Raw genomic sequence first — 20,319 nt, 5'->3', positions numbered from 1 at the left:
ACTCTTGGGGTCCACATTTTACTGAGGGTAAGCAAGCCTAGAGAAGTTAAGCTACTTACCCAAGGTTTCACACAACAGAGTGGATTTGGATTTGAACCCAGATTTTCTGACTCGGGCTCTTTAACCATTTTGCTCTTTTTCATGTGGTCCTGGGCTCTGGGCCTTTATCCACAACTCTCCAATAGGACTGGATGTGGAGTGATAGGATTCAAGCACATCAGTGTGATGATAATCATATGCTTGACTTGTCCAGGAATTCTGTTCTGTTCAAGAAGTGTTGCAGAAGATCACAACAGAACCAGGAGTTTCTATGGAGACTTTGGGACAATCCAACTTGGGCCCTTGTAAGGCGCAACCTCTGATTTCATGGGCTTCTTTTTTTTTTTTTAATTAGTTTATTTTCTATTTTTTAACTTTACAGTATTGTATTTGTTTTGCTTCATGGGCTTCTTGACCCCCAGATCTTGTGCCTTGAATGCAGGGGCTGAGTTCAAGGTTTTGGTAAGCCGTTTGAGCCTGCAGCGAAGTGGACAAGGCCAGCCTACGAGTGACAGGCTTCAGTACTGTGGGGTTACAAAGCCCTCTTGGAGATGGCCAGGCTTTGCTGTTTTGTCGTTCTTGGTATGCACCCGAGGAATTACAGAGCTGATAGACCCTTGTAGATCACCTGGTCCCAGCCCCCTCATTTAGCAGCTGTGCATAAGCAAGGGCAGCGTGCATCTGTACTGCATCGCCTCCTTATTAATGGTAACCTGGCTATCTGTTTTTCCGTCTCATTTGCATAGATGACTCTAATGAGACTGAAATTGCACCACATGGAAGTATTGTGAGGAAAGGGTCAATCTGGCTATGGTTTTGTACACAGAGCTTATTTCTGGAATGTGCAAATGTGATCCCTAAAGCATGAAAGTCAGTGCTTCATTTGCCTTATGAGTCTGGTATTATACCTGCTTTCTCCTCTGGGGAAGTTAATGTGCTGCTCTTGGCATTACAGTCTGTCCAGCTTTGGAAAATCATTTGCATTTAGGAGGTCTTAAGCATCACCATAATAATCAGCCATGCCCTGAGAGTCAAATCCTTACCACTGTTCAAATAGTAATTGGGAAAAATACAGTTCCTTTGGGGGAAGGGACTGAGAGAGAGAGAGAGAGAGAGAGAGAGAGAGAGTGTGTGTGTGTGTGTGTGTGTGTAAGAAAAGGAATATGCTATATTCATAGTGGTGGTCATCCTTCTGGAAGATGGGTTAATTGCCTTTTTACGGTGGGGTTAATTTACAGAGGAGCCTTATTATCTCTTTTCCAGTGCCAAATGTAGTCATAAACTTTTCAGAAAATGAGAGTGGAGTTTGAATAAATAGGAGAGAGAGGGAGTATTCATCTGCAAAGAGTATTTCTTTATGTGAAAAAAAATAAAATTCATAGGCGATTATAATGCAAAAGTGATAGATGCTAGAAATGACTCTTAATGATTAACTATTTAATGATGAAATAACTCAGTGATTTCTGCTTTCATATTCTGTCAAGAGATAAATTGTTACATGTGCTGCAAATTGGCTCCAGTGCTATTTGGTAAAGCAATGCCAGTTTTTATTACTTTTCTGCTAGAACACTTACCATTTAGCATAATAACTCTGTATTCTGTGAATAGAGATACATCTTTATTAAGTATACAGTATGTTTTAATGCATTCCTGTTTGTTTATTTGTATCATTTTGAGCTGACAGTTTGTGTCAATATATAAGGAAAATATATTGCATATATGTTTCTGTATGGATCTACAGGTTTAAAGAAGAGCACAAAACACACACAAAAGGTAATAATTTAGTAGAGGTCTTCAGATACGCAGATGATGGAATAAGACGTTAATTTCCTCATCTTGAAGAAGCAGGTCCTGGACATTAAGGGCAGTGAATGGAGAGCTCCTTATACGTAAAATCTCAAGTGCTCAGCTCAGAAAGCCTTGCTCACCATCATATCAGGGACCTACAAAATTCCACTGTTCCTCCACAGATAATTACAAGAACAAGAACACTAAAAGGAAAATCTGCTGGGATAATTTGAGGTCAGCATTTGGTGCTCATCCATGGACTTGTCTCCTATTATTTGTTATTTGTTGTGGCAGAACATTATCCCATAAGTTAGTGACTTAAAACAACAAATGCTTATCACCTCATGGTTTCTGCAGGTCAGAAACTTAGGTTTAGCTGGGAGCCTCTGACTCAGACCTATCACGAGTCTGCAGTCAAGGTTTGGTAAGGCTGTATCGTCTCAGAGTTCCATTGGAAGAGCCTCTGCTTCCCTGCTCACTCATAGGGCTGTTGGCGGCCTCGATTCCTTACTTGCTGTTGACTGGAGACCTCACTACCTGTTCAAAAGACCTTTCCATGGAGCAGCTCACAACATGGCAGCTGGCTTCACTTAGAGCCACTGAGCCAGTAGAAGGTGAGTATCCAAGACAGAAGCCACAGTCTTTTTATAACCTAGTCTTGGTAGCTCAGCTGGTAAAGAATCTGCCTGCAATGCAGGAGACCCCAGTTCGATTCCTGAGTCAGGAATATGCGGCTGGAGAAGGGATAGGCTACCCACTCCAGTATTCTTGGGCTTCCCTGGTGGCTCAGCTGGTAAAGAATCTGCTTCAATGGGGATACCTGGGTTCGATCCCTGGGCTGGGAAGATCCCCTGGTGAAGGGATAGGCTACCCACTCCAGTATTCTGGCCTGGGGAATTCCCTGGACTGTATAGTCCATGGGGTCACAAATAGTAGGACATGACTGAGTAGCTTTCACCTTCTTGGGCGTGGCATCTCATCACTTTTGCTGTGTTCTATTCTTAAAAGTGAAAATTACTAGATCCAGCCCACATTAGAGAGGAGGGAATTACACTGGGCATGAATACCAGGAAGTGAGGATCCTTAGGTTCACCTCAGAGGCTGCCTCCTATACCTGTGGATGCACCTCTTGCTTAATGTGGTGGAATTGGAATTGGTCCCCCAAAATCATGCAAGAGGAGAGCCCAAGGAGGGAACAGGGGCTGAGAACCATCATTGACTCCTGCTTTTTGGGCTTCTCATCGTGTTTGCCTCTGAGACATTCCAGATGTAGCAGACACAGGATTTATATCAGGCTCCTGCTATGGGGTCACACAGTGTCAGACACGACTGAAGCGACTTAGCAGCAGCCTGCAAGCAATGTCTCCAGCCCTTGGTTCTTTTTCCAACGCTCAGCGGTGGTTGGGTGCAGCTGGCACAGCAAAGTGTCAAGCAGTGGTGTGTTCTACTCCCAGTGGTAGCAGCTGGAACACTGTCTAGACAGTTTAGAAACGTCTCCTAGCACAGGGCCAAGCCACTGACTGAATGGCTTTCCTGGTTCCTGGAAATCAGAGGCACTAACATGTAGATAACTTTATCTTAGAGCCTATAATTGTAGACAAAAAAGTGCTCCTTTTAAAACTAATTCTTAACGGAGATCAGACCTTTGGGTTTACATACTGGCACCATTTTAAGGCAGCACAGCAAAGTGGTTGAGATGTTTTCAGGGTCCAAGTTGAGTTGGAATGCTGACTTATTAATTGGGTAAATGTGAACAAGTCAGTAAACCTCACAAGGTCTCTCTTTTCTCACTTGTGAAGTGGGGGTGACATTAGTGCTGCCCTCCCAGGGTTGATGGGGGTTTGGGCATGGCCTGTGTGAGGGCTTTGCCCTTACGGCTGTGGTTATAATAATGATGATGACGCTTGTGGGAGATGTATTCATCACCCCTTCATGTTTTGGTAGAAGGGCTGGGATTTTCACTCCAGTCCCTGGAAATAGAAAGACCAGGAAGAAACCTTCCAGTTTCTCTCTGTCCCTGCACTCCATTCCTCCTAGAATAGGAGGCCTGGCATCCTGACTGTGCCTGGGGAGAAGGAAGGGGCACACTGCGCTCCCTTTGGTCGGCCTCTCTGCAGAGATAGGATTTGTTCATTAGCTCTTCATGATACTTAGAGCTTACCCAGGCAGATTCTGCCTTGTACAAGGGAGCCATACAGTTTTTTTTTTGGAGTGGGGAGTAAATTATTTTTTATGGAAGGGGGTATTCAGGAATCCTAACATGGTCACAAAGGCTTCCCTGATGGCTCAGTCGGTAAAGAATCTGCTTGCAATGGGGTTGCACGTGTGAGACATGACTTAGCGACTAAACCACTATAACCAATGTGGTGACGTTCTCCCATCCAGCTGTTATTAGTCATGAAAACTGTGAGTGTGACCTTAACTATCGCTATTTTAAAATTAATTTCAAACAGATGGGAGTGGTGTCACTTCTCCACTGCCTGAGCCCCCCACAATGATCATTAATAGTGTTTAGTAAGCTATGCAAACTCACATATATGTGAAGGTGGAAACATCCCTTTATTTGGAACAAGCTCCATCTTCCTTTGAAGGGCTTCCCTGGTGGCTCAGACAGTAAAGAATCTTCCTGCAATGCAGGAGACCCAGGTTCCATCTTCCTTTGTTTCTCAGGAGACCTCTTGCGGGCCAGATTCAGGGATTAAATTATCCACAGTGCTTTTCTCGGGGTCCTCTGGATTGTATAGAGTGCGGCTGACTCCTGAAGGCAGGTGGTATTACTGCAGGCCCGGGGCCCTCCCGCAGAGTCCCCCTCCTCCCAGGGCGGGCATGTGGGAGTGAGCTTGCCTGACGCTGCAGCTAGGAAGCTGGGCAGGTGGCCAAAAGGGGTTTTAGTACTTGATCATTAAATCTTCTAGCTCCTGTCTCTCCAGTAAGAGTCCTTTGAATACTGAATTATCTCATCTGTGAGCAAGCTGTCATTTCATCCCTGCTTTGAGGGGGAAAAAAAAAAAAACACTTTCTAAAATTAGGCATTCAAGTTGACCAAATTATAGCATTGTAGGGCTTCCCAGGGGGCACTAATGGTAAAGAACATGCCTGCCAGTGCAGGAGACTTAAGAGATGCAGGTTCAATACCTGGGTTGGGGAGATCTGGAGGAGAGCATGGCAACCCACTCAAGTATTCTTGCCTGGAGAATCCCATGGACAGAAGGGCCTGGCGGGCTACAGTTCACAGGGTCGCAGAATCAGACGTGACTGAAGCAACTTAGCGTGCACAGCACAGGTTATCTGTGAGCAAGCTGTCATTTCATTCCTTCTGCTTTGAGAAAAAAAAAATACTCTCTAAAATTAGCCCTTTAAGTTTGCCATAACTTTAATTATAGCATCACCAAAAGGCCACTCCTGACAGGGACAGAGAATGACACATAGAGCTTTTGCTGATGGATTTTAAATGCACCCCTCATTTTTTAAAAAAAGTATCCCCCGCCCTTAAGAAAAGTAAACAGGAGCGGAAAATAACACTAGTGAAATTAATTGCTAAGAATTTAAGATTTATGTTAGATGGCTTCACTCTGTCTTTGCTAAAACCACATGAAAATTTATTTTTACCTGCTAACGATCCACTAAATTCAGAGGAAACTTACAGGAAAAAGATAAAATATGTGAAGTACTTCGTGTCAGGCACCCATAGCAAATTCTCAGTAAATAGTGAATAGTAGTAATACTGCAATAGGACAGTCATTTCCATTGCTCTGAGGGAGGCAGCCTGTGAGGTTCTGTAGGAAAATTCAGTAGGTCAGCCCATCGGGCAGAAGACTGTTCCTTCAGGGATATGTTTCACATACATTAACATCTGAGTAGCACAGATCTTCTATGAAGGAGGGCATGGCAACCTGCTCCAGTATTCTTGCCTGGGAAATCCCACAGACAGAGGAGCCTGGAGGATTATAGTTTGTGGGGTCACAAAGAGACACGACTGAGTAACTCAACAATGACAGTGCAGACCTTTTCTAGTGTTTCCCAAACTGGTGTTCCAGGGAATAATCTTTTAGAAGAGGATACATGGCTCAAAGAAAAAAAAATCAAGAGTTCCATGGTCAAGCACGTTGGTGAAAATCTACATCCTAACTTTTCCCTCTCCCTAAAGATTCACAACACATGTTCCATTTCTGCAGCCTTTGAGAAGTCCCACAAGAAAGGGAGCGGAGTCCCTTTATTTAACCCCATTTCCTGAACTAGCACAGACCCTCCACGTTGTTGGCAGAGGGATCATCTTGAAAGACAAGTGTGTTACTCCTTCCCTGCTCAGAGCCCTGCAGGGCCTTGCCACAGCTCTCAGGAAGAAGTAGGAGCTCTGCACCATGGCCCACAGGGCTCGGCCTGTGTGGTCTGTACCCTCCAACCCACCCCCACTCCCAGTGCGCTAGCTTCACCTCCCTCCACACTGCCCTTTGCTCTGGGGGACACTGGCCACCTTGCAGATCCTTGAGCATGAACGTGGTCCTTCCTGCTATTGCAGGAAGGGGGTAGGGGGCCCATTCAGGACCTGAGAATGGGCTCTTGTCTAACACTTGGATTGTCTGAGGAGTCACATGTGCTGACAAAGCAAGAGAGCTTATTGGTAAGGGACACCCAGGTGGAAAGCAGTAGGGTAAGGGAACCCAAAAGAACTACTCTGCCATATGGTTCTCAATTCACCAGTTTTATGGTGAAGGCATTAGTTTCTGGGTTGTCTTTGGCCAATCATTCTGACTCAGACTCCTTCCTGGTGGTGCACTCATTGCTCAGCCAAGATGGGTGCCGGCGAGAAGGATTCCGGGAGGTGGTTAGACACGTGGTATGTCCCTTTGACCTTTTCCAAACTCTTCCGATTAATGGTGGCTTATTAGTTCCGTGTTCCTTACTAAGACCTCTTGTCGTAAAATACCTCATGCAAATGGGTACTATGGTGCCTGGCCAGGGTGGGTGGATTCAGTCAGTGTGCTTCCCTTAAACTGCCACAGGACCTTCAGACAGCTCTGTCCTCGTGAGGAGGAGTTCCCTGTCCCCTCTTCACATTCCCCGTCGCCCTCACCATCCTTCTGCTTTGTGGTCACTGTCTCAGATCTCTGTCTTCACCTGCTGGCTTCCTAACACTCACGGTGTGCGTGTCACTGAGGATTATTTACCTGCTACCCCTCCCCCAGTACTGTAAACTGGATGAGGGGACCCTTCCTCCGAAATCCTGACTGCAGCTTGGAAGTGCTGTGACTTGGCTGGAGGGACTTCACATCAGGTGGGGTGGGCCAGGTGGGGAAAACTACTCTTGCTATTGGTTTTGTTTACTCTTATGAAAACTGTTTATTATTTCATCCTGGGAAACACTGGAGTCCAAAGTCAAATAGGATGAGGGTTCTATGGGAGTTTATTAAAAAGCAAGGCTTTGGGGACTTCAGGATCCACTGGTTAAGACTCTGTGCTTCTACTGTGGTGGGCAGGTGTTTGACCCCTGGTTGAGGAGCTAAGATCCTACATGGGGCCTAGGTGGGGTAGGGGTGAGTTGAGGTGGGGTGGAGAGTGGGGAGCAGGACTTTGGATGTATGTGGGCAAGAGCGCTATATTAGAAGGTAATCCTGATGACCCACTTACATAGATGTTCTGTGGGCAGGCACTGTTCTAAGCACTTTTTAGTATTTACACAGATAACCCTCACAGAAACTCTGTGAGGCTTTTACAAATGGGGAAACTAAGGAAGAGGTAAGATGTCGAATGGCACTCTTCTTGCCAATGAAAGAGCTGTGATCTTAAGCCAGGCTGTTTGAATCTAGAACCTGCCAGGTTGATAGTAGGCATGGCTTCTCAGGGGAGGTGGCCTTTAAAGTGAATCTTAAAAATGAGATAAGACTTGGATTTCAGGAGACTGGTAGTAGTTGGGAGTTTAAGATATTACAGGTGAAGACAAAGACAAACATTAGGGCTGGGGAGAGGAGAGTTTGGCTGGAGTGGAGGATAAGGAAGGAGAGAGAGCGAGCGAGCATATAGGGAATGGCTGGGGCCAGAGCCTTGAGTGCTGTGTTCTTGAATGCTGCATTAAACTCTGAATCTTTTGTATAAGCTGTATGGAATTTGAAAAGCTTTTCACTCAGGGTTGCACAGTATCAGAGCTCAGCTTTAGAGGGTCTGTCTGTCAGAAGGCCTGGGATCAGTGTGAGGATATATTCAGGATAGACCTGGATTATGCCTGTTGTCCTGAGGTAGTGCCCCCTTTGACTCTTCAGAGTGTCCTGGTTTGAATGATAAATTGTCAACCCCATAGGGCAGGATTGGAGGTAGGAGAAGACTACTGGCTGGGAAGAACCCAAGCGCAAGGTAGGAGTTTTGAGATTAAGGGGTGGCTTGCACAAAGAGAGAGAAAGGGATGGATGCATGAGCTGCAGCAGCGACAGGGTGATGGTATTGCACAAATGTGTGGATATTTAGGGCAGGAGAGACTGAAGGCGCACAGGTGATTTGGGGTCTTTGTGAGGCTGAGCAGGTGGACATTAGTCATCATAGTGTAAGGAGCATAGAGGTGGGAGCAGACTTGGATGGACAGGTGGAGAATGGCTCTGGCCTCTGCATGTGAGTTGCTTTCAGGGGAGTTGGGTGGAGATGTTCACTAGAGACTGAGCCAGTGAACCTGGGCTGTGGGACAAAGTCCCAGGACCAAAGACTTAGGTTCGGGGATCCTCTTCACAGGAAGTTAAATCCAGGAGAGTGGCTGAGATGAAGGCCACCCTTGTTGGTTTATTTATGTGTGTGTTTATTTATTTACTCCTACTTCTTAGAAAATGGGTTTAGAGTGGCTTAAAAAGGGTGAAAAAATCCAAACCATTTAAACTAAAGAGAAAAGAGATAAGTAATAAAGGGAATAGGGGAGAAGGGGATTGGAGGAGGTTGCTGATAATATGGTAGAAAAAATTAGGATCAAGAATAGAACATGGAGAAGCTCTTAAGCGGAGGTCTACATTGGGGGCAGGGTAGGAAAGGAGCTAAACTTCTTGGAAGGTCCTGTTGACCACCTCTGTCATTGCTGTTTTTTTCTCTTTAGCTTTAAAACTGCCCTCAGTTCCTCTCTTGTATTCCCCAAACACTTGCTGGATGGAATCTAGGCTCCCAGATAAGCTGTCTCCTTAGGACCTTGAAGTTCCTCTCCAGTCTGTGATTCTGACCTCACTGCACAAGGAGGAACAGTTGAGAGTGGGGATGAAGATGATTCCCTGTGGAAAATAGGGTCAGGGCACTTGAGGGAGCAGCAGCCCTTGAAATGCATTGATTCTCATCTTTTAATTCTTATTTTGTGTCTGGCTTGCAACACTGCTTTCTCTTTTAGTGGCTGGCAATCACGTCTAATACTTCATCAAGAAGCCATGACCCCTGAAATTAATATAATGCTCTTTGTCAATTATGTCTCAATAAAAAAGAAATAGAAGCCAAGTGACTAAACTGTAAGATGATTTTCTTAGAGGGTTGCCAGTGGGTGACCTTGCTAATTGAAAACTTTTCTTCCTCCTCTCTCTTGCCTCCTCCTCCTTCCCCTCCTCTTCTCTGCCCTCTCTCTTCCCTCGTCCCTCCTCCAGTTCTGTGGAGGAAATGTGCATTGATAAAATAAACCTTACATGTTCTGCGCACCTTCCCTGCCTTCACAGTTTTCAGAGGGTCTCTCCAAAGAAGAAATACATGGTCTACTGAGAGGTCATAATCATTTTCATATTTATGAGGTTGAGGATTCCTGGCTAAATGTCTTCAGGCCCTGCAGTTTCCTGCCCAGTTTCCTGCCCAGGGCTTATAGCACAGTGCCCTTTGCAAGAGTCATTTCCAAGTTCCCCAGAAATCTCCCTAGGGTTTTTGTTTTTGTAAAAGAGGTGAGACCCAGCCAAGAATTGCCATCACAGATGTGAGTGGAGTGCCAACCCAAGCACTGAGACCAGAGTTCATGATTTCTATCCAAGGACTCAGGGTGGTAGTGGTTGCATTTAAAAGAGCCCTCAGTGGAACAGGGCACTCAAACCAAAGGTCAAAGCTAATTTCTATACAGAAGAATCACTCTTCCAGGAATTATTTGTCTTCTTGACTTAAAAAAAATCCATGTGTGTTAAGAACATCTTTTTCCTGGCCTCTATTTTCTTTTTCTAAATTATTTTTTATTAGCTGAACTTCTGTGTTTCTCACTTAACGTTCAGATCATGTTGACCAAACCAGAAATCAGAGCCTTCTGAAGCTCCAACTGGCTATAAAAAAAAAACTCCAGTCAAAGGATTGCTTTCCACTTAACAGGGGAATCCATGGATCAGTATCCTCGGGTATGGTGGTCAATAGAAGAAAAAGAAAGGCCTCCACTTCCTTCTACCACCAGAATTCATGATGATGGGGCAAAAGCAAAGATGCTCATCTGAGGTTAAGTTGATTTCAGAGATTCAGCAGGCAGGAACTTGTGATTTTCTTTGCAACCACATCTTTCCTGAACTCATCCATCAGCTGCTGTCAACAGCATACTGGCTGGGAGTTAATTTCAGCCTTACTGTTACTTTCTAAAAGCTATCAATTCTTCTGACACAATAATTACATGATGGTGTGGCACCCAAGGTCAAGGCTCATCAATATCCTAGAATATATCTAGAATATACACAAGGGGTTCATTAATAATAATGAAAATAATAATAGAAAAGTACTGACATGTTCACTCTCTTTTAGTCTGATTTCTTTTAGGTTCTTTTAATATATTTCATAATTTAAGACCCATTAACTTATGTTAATCCCAACGTAAGTTGGAAACCAACTTCTTGTATTTGTGAAAGTGAAAAGTGAAAGTCACTCAGTCAGGTCTGACTCTTTGCGACCCCATGGACTATACAGTCCATGGAATTCTCCAGGCCACAATACTGGAGTGGGTACACTTTCTCTTCTCTAAGGGATCTTCCCAACCCAGGGATCTAACCCAGGTGTCCTGCATTGTGGGTGGATTCTTTACCAGCTAAGCCATAAGGGAAGCCCAAGAATACTGGAGTGGGTAGTCTATTGCTTCTTCAAGGGATCTTCCCGACCCAGGAATCGAACCGGTTCTCCTGCGTTACAAGTGGATTCTTTACTAACTGAACTACCAGGAGAGACCTAGAATTGAAGTCCAGCAGTGGGATTCTAATGATGGTGTGGCCTGTGATAAATTTATACATCAGCATGTACCTCAGTTTCCTCCTCAATATAAGGAGACATATTATCTCCCATAGCTACTGCAGAAGGTATTGAAAGTAAAAGAATTTTGGCAATTAGAAAAACTGTACATGAATACATTGGATTGTTGTTGTTCTTTCTTGTTTTCAGAATTTCCCCCCAGTTTTATTGAAATATAATTGACATGCCTCACTGTGTAAATTTAAGGTATAAAACATAATGGTTTCATTTTCATATATTGTGAGATGATCACTGAGATCGGTTTAGTTGGCGTCTATTGTCTCATCTTTGTGTCCTTAGTTACTTGTTTGTGTCTGACTCTGCGATCCCATAGAGTGCAACCCGCCAGGCTCCTCTGTCCATGGGATCCTCCAGGAATACTGGAGTGGGTAGGCATTCTCTTCTCCAGGGGATCTTCCCAACCCAGGGATTGAACCTGAATCTCCTGCATCACAAGCAGATTCTTTATCATCTGAGCCACCAGGGAAGCCCATATTATCTCATATAGATACAGGAAAATGCAAAAGCAATTTTCCTCCTTTGGATGAGAACTTGGAGGCTCTCCTCTCTTAACAACCTCCTATCCTACATTGTTAACTCTAGTCATCATGTTGTACGTTACATTCCTCCTCCTCCTTACAAGTGAAAGTTTATTCTTTTTGAACACCTTCCTCAAATTCCCTCTCCCTTCACCCCCTGAGAATTTTTTCTAATTAAAAAGATTCATTCCAATATCAAACACAAGCAGAGTTATGTTCTCATATCTGGGGAGGAAGTACACAGAAAATCCAGTCTATCAGCCTTGAGGGTGGGACCTGGGAGGGGATTTGGTGGGTGCATGTGAGGGGCCTGTGTCTCTGGTCAGGGACTGACAGAGAAGCAGACACCCAAAGCGCTCCCCTCTCACCCTGACTTGTAGAAGGAAATTAACTACCATCTGTCTGTGGCTCACCTTTTACATTTCTATCTGTGAGGATATTTAATACCATTGAGCAATCATTGCAAACCAAGGCAAAAAGATATCAAGGCAAATCATTGCAAATCAAAAAGATATCATTGCAAATTAAGGCAAAAAGATATGACACTGAAGGATGAACTCCCCAGGTTGGTAGGTGCGCTACTGCAGAACAGTGGAGAAATAACTCCAGAAAGAATGAAGAGATGGAGCCAGGTGAAAACAAGTCCCAGTTGTGGATGTGACTAGTGATGGAAGTAAGTCTGATACTGTAAAGAGCAATATTGCATAGAAACCTGGAATGTTAGGTCCATGAATCAAGGTAAATTAGAGGTGGTCAAAAGAGTGAACATCGACATTTTAGGAATCAATGAACTAAAATGGACTGGAGTGGGTGAATTTAATTCAGATGACCATTATATCTACTACTGTGGGCAAGAATCCCTTAGAAGAAATGGAGTCGCCTTCATAGTCAACAAAAGAGTCCTAAATGCAGTTCTTGAGAGCAGTCTCAAAAATGACAGAATGATCTCTGTTTCCAAGGCAAACCATTCAATATCACAGTAATCCAAGTCTGTGCTCCAACCAGTAATGCTAAAGAAGCTGAAGTTGAACGGTTCTATGAAGACCTACAAGACCTTTTAGAACTAACACCCCAAAAAGATGTCCTCTTCATTATAGGGGACTGGAATGCAAAAATAATGAAGTTAAGAGCTACCTGTAGTAACAGGCAAATTTGGCCTTGAAGTACACAATGAAGCAGGTCAAAGGCTAACAGTTTTGCCAAGAGAATGCACTGGTCATAGCAAACACTCTCTTCCAACAACACAAGAAAAGACTCTACATGGACATCACCAGATGGTCAATACTGAAATCAGATTGATTATATTCTTTGCAGCCAAAGATGGAGAAGCTCTATACAGTCAACAAAAACAAGACTGGGAGCTGACTGTGGCTCAGATCATGAACTCCTTATTGCAAAATTCAGACTTAAATTGAAGAAAGTAGGGAAAACCACTAGACTATTAAGGTATGACCTAAATCAAATCCCTTTTGATTATACAGTGGAAGTGAGAAATAGATTCAAGGGATTAGGTCTGACAGAGTGTCTGAAGAACTATCGTTGGAGGTTCGTGACATTGTACAGGAGGCAATGATCAAGACCATCCCCAAGAAAAAGAAATGCAAAAAGGCAAAATGATTGTCTGAGGAGGCCTTACAAATAGCTGAGAAAAGAAGAGAAGCTGAAGGGAAATGAGAAAAGGAAATATATACCCATTTGAATGCAGAGTTCCAAAGAATAGCAAGGAGAGATAATAAAGCCTTCTTCAGTGATCAATGCAAAGAAATAGAGGAAAACAACAGAATGGGAAAGACTAGAGATCTCTTTAAGAAAATTAGAGATACCAAGGGAACATTTCATGCAAAGATGGACACAATACAGGACAGAAACGGTATGGAACTCACAGAAGCAGGAGATATTAAGAAGAGGGCAAGAATACACAGAAGACCTATACAAAAAAATCTTCATGACCCAGATAACCACAATGGTGTGATCACTCACCTAGAGCCAGACATCCTGGAATGCGAAGTCAAGTGGGCCTTAGGAAGCGTGATTATGAACAAAACTAGTGGAGGTGATGGAATTCCAATTGAGCTATTTCAAATCCTAAAAGATGATGCAATGAAAGTGCTGCATGCAATATGCCAGCAAATTTGGAAAACTCAGCAGTGGCCACAGGACTGGAAAAGGTCAGTTTCCATTCCAATCCTAAAGAAGGGCAATGCCAAAGAATGCTCGAACTACTGCACCATTGCACTCATCTCACACACTAGCAAAGTACTGCTCAAAATTCTCCAAGCCAAGCTTCAACAGTACATGAACCATGAACTTCCCAGGTTAACCTGGATTTAGAAAAGGCAGAGGAACCAGAGATCAAATTGCCAACATCCACTGGATCATAGAAAAAGCAAGAGAATTCCAGAAAAACATCTATTTGTGCTTTATTGACTACGATAAAGCCTTTGACTGTGTGGATCACAACAAACTGTGGAAAATTCTGAAAGAGAGGGAATACCAGACCACCTGACCTGTCTCCTGAGAAATCTGTATGTAGGTCAACAAGCAACAGTTAGAACTGGACATGGAACAACAAACTGGTTCCAAATCAGGAAAGGAGTACGTCAAGGCTGTATATTGTCACCCTGCTTACTTAACTTATATGCAGAGTACATCATGGAAAATGCCAGGCTGGATGAAGCACAAACTGAAATCAAGATTGCCGGGAAAATATCAATAACCTCAGATATGCAGATGATACCACCCTTATGGTAGAAAGTGAAGAGGAGCTAAAGAGCCTCTTGATGAAAGTGAAAGAGGAGAGTGAAAAGGCTGGCTTAAAACTCAGCATTCAGAAAGCTAAGGTCATGGCATCTGGTCCCATCACTTCATGGCAAATAGATGGGGAAATGATGGAAACAGTGAGAGACTTTGATTCTTGGGCTCCAAAATCACTGCAGATGGTGACTGCATCCATGAAATTGAAAGATGCTTGCTCCTTGGAAGAAAAGCTATGACAAACCTAGACAGCCTATTAAAAAGCAGAGGCATTACTTTGCCGACAAAGGTCCGTCTAGTCAAAGTTATGGTTTTTCCAGTAGTCATGTATGGATGTGAGAGTTGGACTGTAAAGAAAGCTGAGTGCCAAAGAATTGATGCTTTTGAACTGTGGTGTTGGAGAAGACTCTTGAGAGTCCCTTGGACTGCAAGGAGATCCAGCCAGTCCATTCTAAAGGAAATCAGTCCTGAATATTCATTGGAAGGACTGATGCTGAAGCTGCAACTCCAATACTTTGGCCCCATGATGCAAAGAGATGACTCATTGGAAAAACCTTGATGCTGGGAAAGATTGAAGGTAGAAGGAGAAGGGGATGACAGATGATTAGATAGTTGGATGGCATCATTGACTCGATGGACATGAGTTTGAGCAAGCTCCGTTAGTTGGTGATGGACAGCGAAGCCTGGCGTGCTGAAGTCCACAGGATCACAAAGAGTCTGACACAACTGAGTAACTAAACTGAATTGAGCAATCATTGTGTCAACATTTTGGTTAAAATTTCTTGATCAGGAATCAATTTGGAGAATGTGCTCAAATCCAGCAGCTCCAAACTGACCTCTCTCCAGCTTTGTCATTATAGTTGCATTCTTGCTTCTGCATCAGATGTAAACAAAAAGTCAGCCTGGTAGTAGACAGCTGTGACAAGACCGTGACCCGCCCCCACCTACGAGGGCCCATGACAAAGTCCCACAGAACCTAGGAGAGCAAACTTACTGGTCTAGGAATTTCTGGCAAGCAGATGGTTATCTGGTTCAAATGTGTTCTGGGAAGAGAGAAAATAGAGAGCTAGGGATATTTTCTTGGGCTCCAAAATCACTGCAGACAGTGACTGCAGCCATGAAAATAAAAGATGCCTGCTCCTTGGAAGAAAAGCTATGACAAACTTAGACATCATATTTATTAAAAAGCAGAGACATCACTTTGCTGACAAAGGTCTCTATAGTCAAAGCTACGGTTTTTCCAGTAGTCATGTATGGATGTGAAAGCTGAACCATAAAGAAGGCTGAGAGCCAAGGAATTGGTGCTTTCGAACTGTGGTGTTGGAGAAGACTCTTGAGAGTCCCTTGGACAGAAAGGAGATCAAACCAGTCAATCCTAAAGGTAATCAACCCTGAATATTCTTTGGAAGGACTGATGCTAAAGCTGAAGCCTCAGTACTTTGGCCACCTAAAGTGAAGAGCCAACTCACTGTTAAAGACCCTGATGCTGGGAAGTTTGAGTCAGGAGGAGAAGGGGGCAACAGAGGACAAGATAGTTGGATGGCATCATCGACTCAATGGACATGAGTTTGAACAAGCTTTGGGAGATAGTGAAGGACAAGGAGGCCTCGTGTACTGCAGTCCATGGGGTTGCAAAGAGTTGGACATGACTGACTAAACAACAACAACAAAGAGATGCAAGGTGGAGGGTTGGAGATTCGGCTTTCATAGGAAAAAAGAGGTGGGGATAAATAAATATGGTACTTAGACCTGCACTTGGAGGCACCCTCTGTGAGAAGAGAGGGACGGGAAAGAGGGCAGTAAGAAGGCAGTGATCTGAGAGGTTCATAGGCCAGGTGAGAATGAAGGTTATTTATTTATTTATTTTTTAATTGTCCTCTGATTGTTATTTTGGCCAGGTTTGATGAGTTGTAGAGCATTGAAGGTTTTCAGAATCACATCGTTGAGCTTACTGAAGTGAAAGTCACTCAGTCATGTCAAACTCTTTGCAACCCCAAGGACTGTACAGTCCATGGAATTCTCCAGGCCAGAATACTGGAGTGGGTAGCCGTTCCCATCTCCAGAGGATCTTCCCAATCCAGGTATTGAACCCAGGTCTCCTGCATTGCAGGTGGATTCTTTACCATCTGAGATCACTGAAATCCTAAGCAAATGGCTTTGTTCAAGACTCACAAATACAGGTGCTCTGTTGGCACCTGCTTCAGTCTCTTAGCACCTCTGCAAGTGCCTAATCAACAGAAACTAAAGAGGTTTTGCAAATGCCTATATTGTTCCAATGATTTTGTCTCCTAGCTAGGATTGAGACAAAACTCGTTGTTTGGTGTAACAAATCTTTGTTGAATCCACTTCCCATGTGCCCTTTTCATGTACTGTAATGAAAAACAAAGGAAACATTTTTTTACAACTGTAAAGGTGACAACTTAAAAAATATTATTAAAATCCCATTAGTTCTGTAGGATATGATGTATGCAAATTTAGATGGAAGGTGAGGGAATTGAATGTCATGTTATATAGACATTATGTTTCGATTAATAAAAGTATAGTGATTCCTGGTATTCTGTGAGTAGTCAGATGTATTTATCTCCTAGATCAGTCTCAATAAAGTTTCATGAGTTCTTTTGTTGATTTTCCACTGCTAACAGAGCTGGATAATCAAAACTTACACAATATGCTAATTTCCAAGACATATTTTCATAAGATATAATTGGTTCATTCTCAATACATTCTCATGTGCAATATGAATACAACATATACAGAATATAAAAATTGGTCAACATAACAAGGAACTATTAAGAATTTCCCAGTTGGAAGAGAAAACTGACATTATGGCCCAAACTAGAAATCTCTGCAGACTCAGGATCAATATGGCTGTATTAGGTGATTGGAGAAGTAATTTTACCTCTTGCCTTAAGTACTGTAACAGTTTAGCAAGATGAGTACTATTTCCCTATGTTCCCCATTTTACAGATGGGGAAACTGAGGTCCAGAGAGAATGTCATTGTGGTAAGGATGCACAGTTAGCAAGTGGCCAGTACGAATTTAAACCAAGTGTGAATCCAAATGCCTTGTTCTTTTCACTGCATGCCTTTCCTTCTCAGTAGAGGGGATACTGAAAATACAGATTGTTTTAACTCTTTTCTTAATTCAATAGGTTACAGTTACAGACCTGTGTTTTGTATGATAGAGATCTTGAGCCAGTATTACTTAAAAGGAACTCATTTGTGAAAGAAAAAAAGTGAAATCCTAAAATAATCTCCTGGTAATATTTATCTTGTAAGTTGAATAAGCCCGAGAGTATAACCAGTCTAATTCTGGAGCTTATGAAGGATTCAGGTGGTAGACGTTAAGTTGCTTCAATGTCATACCCTCAGCCTGTCTCCAAGCTTTGTCATATTATACATAGCATTGGGACAACAACAACTGAAGGATGCATTTTGCTTCTGTGCTGTTCTTCCTATTTTATAATGTATTTCCATTGATTATCTCATTTCATCCTTGTACATGCATATAAAGCTAAAGAGCAAGTAAAGACTGACTTTAATGATCCTCCATTTAGAGATGCAGAGGGGTTTTGAAGACTTGCTCTGTGTCCTATAGACAGTGGGTGGCAGAGGCAGGGCCGTCTCTCTTTGTCCCAGGAGGGCAGGTCCAGTGCTTTCCTGGGACCACCCTGCCTCTCACTCTTGCACTGTAGCTTCCAGTGCAGCTCTGTCCTTGGGTTTTGCCTGTTGGGTAGGGTCACTTTTCAAAGCTGGCAGGAAAAACGTTTGCTTCTCCCCTCCTCATCTTCTGTGAAGGATGCAGTGTTGGCCGCATGGGTTGGGGAGCTCCCCAGGATGGGAATTGTGCTACTGTATTTTCAGCATTTAATATTTGGTGTTGGTGTGTGTTTGTTAGTTGCTCAGTCGTGTCCAACTCTTTGAGGCTCCATGAACTGTAGCCCACCAGGCTCCTCTGTCCATGGAATTCTCCAGGCAAGAATATTGGAGTGGGTTGCCATTTCCTTCTCCAGGGGATCTTCCCAACCCAGGGATTAAACCTGGGTCTCCCTCATTGCAGGCAGATTCTTTACCATCTGAGTCACCAGGGAAGTCCTTGGTGTTGGTAACTAAGTGAAATCTGTTAAGGGTGTAAGTATAATACTCTATACTTATTAACAGTGTCTTAACTGTTATCCATTCAGAATAAGGACATAATGACTTTTTCTGAATAACCTTAAAGAAGTAGTCTGGTTTCTCTCCAGCTCTCTTTACTTTATTCTATAATATTAAGTTGACTCTGGGGGAATAGGAGATATTTTATGTCCTTTTTCCAAAGGACTTTAAGGATGAAGGTGTCGTTCTTTTCAACTCTGGTTCCCAGCGTTTGTGGTAGATATTCAGTCCCTGCTCTTATTTTTCTAAAACCTTGCCATGAGTCTCTTAAAACATCCCTGGCCAGTTCTTGTGCATTATTCCAGATAACATCATTTAGAAATTCTCTATTGAAATATTTAGTCTTCTGATTTGTTTCCAGTTAAAAATTTATAAACTAAAGCTACTACAGGTAGTAGCATAACTTTGTTGATTAACTCCTCTAGTTTTTAACCTGAATTTTAAATGCAAAAAGGAAATGCACATTTTTCAGAAGAGTACAGCGTTGTGTGTGTGTGTGTTCAGCTCTTCAAACTGAGATTTAGTAGGATCAAAGTTGTTGACTTTGGTTTATGACCCTGGTTTTCATTTGGAAACGCCATATGTACTATTTAGCAATCAAACTTTATATGGTGTAACTTCTGCTATTTTCATTCAAACCTTGTGTTCTATAATTGCTTAGAAAATCTCTGATACCCAGATCTCTTTCCAGAGACCTTTCCTCTGGTGCTTTCCCTCCCCTCCCCTATAGCTTAAACCTGTGAAAATATGGTTAAATGAATTATATTTCTTTTTGAAGCAACAAATCAATGGGGGCCATTTTAAAGGAAGAATGCAGGGATAAGGGGTGAGCAGAAACTCAGTAGAGTCAGGGAAGTAAAAAGTCATAATACGTGAGAAGTCAAGGTTGGTCCATGTGAAAGCCATCTGGGTTTGCCACCTCCTGCCTTCCCACGGAGGCTTGGAATCAGGGGCCTTATCTTCAGGTGTTGGTTAGAACAAATGGGAAATTCTCCTGGCAGCCTGGAGTCTCCTCAGGCAGGCATTTTAAGGGAAACCAGGGTCATCCCTGGTGGCTCAGATGATAAAGAATCTGCCTGCAGTTCAAGAGACTTGAGTTTGATTCCTGGGTCAGGAAGATCCCCTGGAGGAGGAAATAGCAACCCACTCCAGTATTCCTGCCTGGAGAATTCCATGGACAGAGGAGCCTGGAGGTCCATGGGGTCGCAAAGAGTCAGACACAATGTAGCGACTTAACACTTTTGCTTTATTTTACTTCAGGGTGGTCCTCAGGATGCAGATTTGAGTTGTTAGAAATTAGTTGGTGTTTGTTCAGGTCTTTTATAGGCCAGAGTTGGAAGCTAGTCCTGAAAAGGAGCCTCAGAGGAGCTGGCTAGAATTTGGTCATAGAGAGAATATTTGTGAAAACAAATGCAAACATCTTGGGCTTGGTAGCTAAGACCTTGTGTATTTAGATTTCCTTATATCTGGTTGGGGCCCACTCACCCCATGATCTTTGTGTTCCCACCGCATTGATTTCTCCTTCAAATGCATGCACTCTCAGACCTGTCCTTCCAAATGTAGTGATTCCTCTTCCTAAAGTCCCCTTCCTTCAGCAGAGGAAAGTGAAACCGCTTCTCTGCGAAGTTCTAACTCTGGGGCCATGTATCCACTCTCGGCTGGATTCTTGAAGCACTTTACTCATAATTCAAGCATAGCACACTCTACCTTGGCTTATTTTTTCTGTGTTTCTTTGTATGTCCTTCCTGCCAGCAAAACTGAGTGGCAAGAGGGAGGAACTAGGTTATTCTGGCTTTTGCTAAATGTCAGTATAAAGTGTGTGCTTAGTTGTGTCTGACTCTTTGCTGCCCCATGGA

General features: G+C 43.2%; 1 protein-coding gene across 3 annotated transcripts in view; it reads left to right on the top strand.

The window, feature by feature from the left end:
• The window catches only part of LOC145546142 (uncharacterized), a 482,768-nt gene that overhangs the window by 24,855 nt on the left and 437,594 nt on the right, over positions 1-20,319 (top strand). The window contains exon 4 of one of the 3 annotated variants that reach the window (XR_014082550.1): positions 1,781-2,441. The exons of 1 other annotated variant lie outside the window; for it this stretch is intronic. The gene's annotated coding sequence lies outside the window, so the exon portion shown is untranslated. Of the gene's footprint in view, positions 1-1,780; positions 2,442-20,319 lie in introns of those variants that run through there. One more of the 3 variants, XR_014082552.1, reaches the window with a different exon arrangement.

Source organism: Giraffa tippelskirchi, chromosome 4 (assembly GCF_054371585.1).
Source record: "Giraffa tippelskirchi isolate mGirTip1 chromosome 4, T2T-mGirTip1v1.2.pri, whole genome shotgun sequence".
Taxonomy (NCBI): Eukaryota; Metazoa; Chordata; class Mammalia; order Artiodactyla; family Giraffidae; genus Giraffa; species Giraffa tippelskirchi.
The sequence above is the reverse complement of the archived record's forward strand: the minus strand, read 5'-3'. Positions and strand labels throughout refer to the sequence as shown.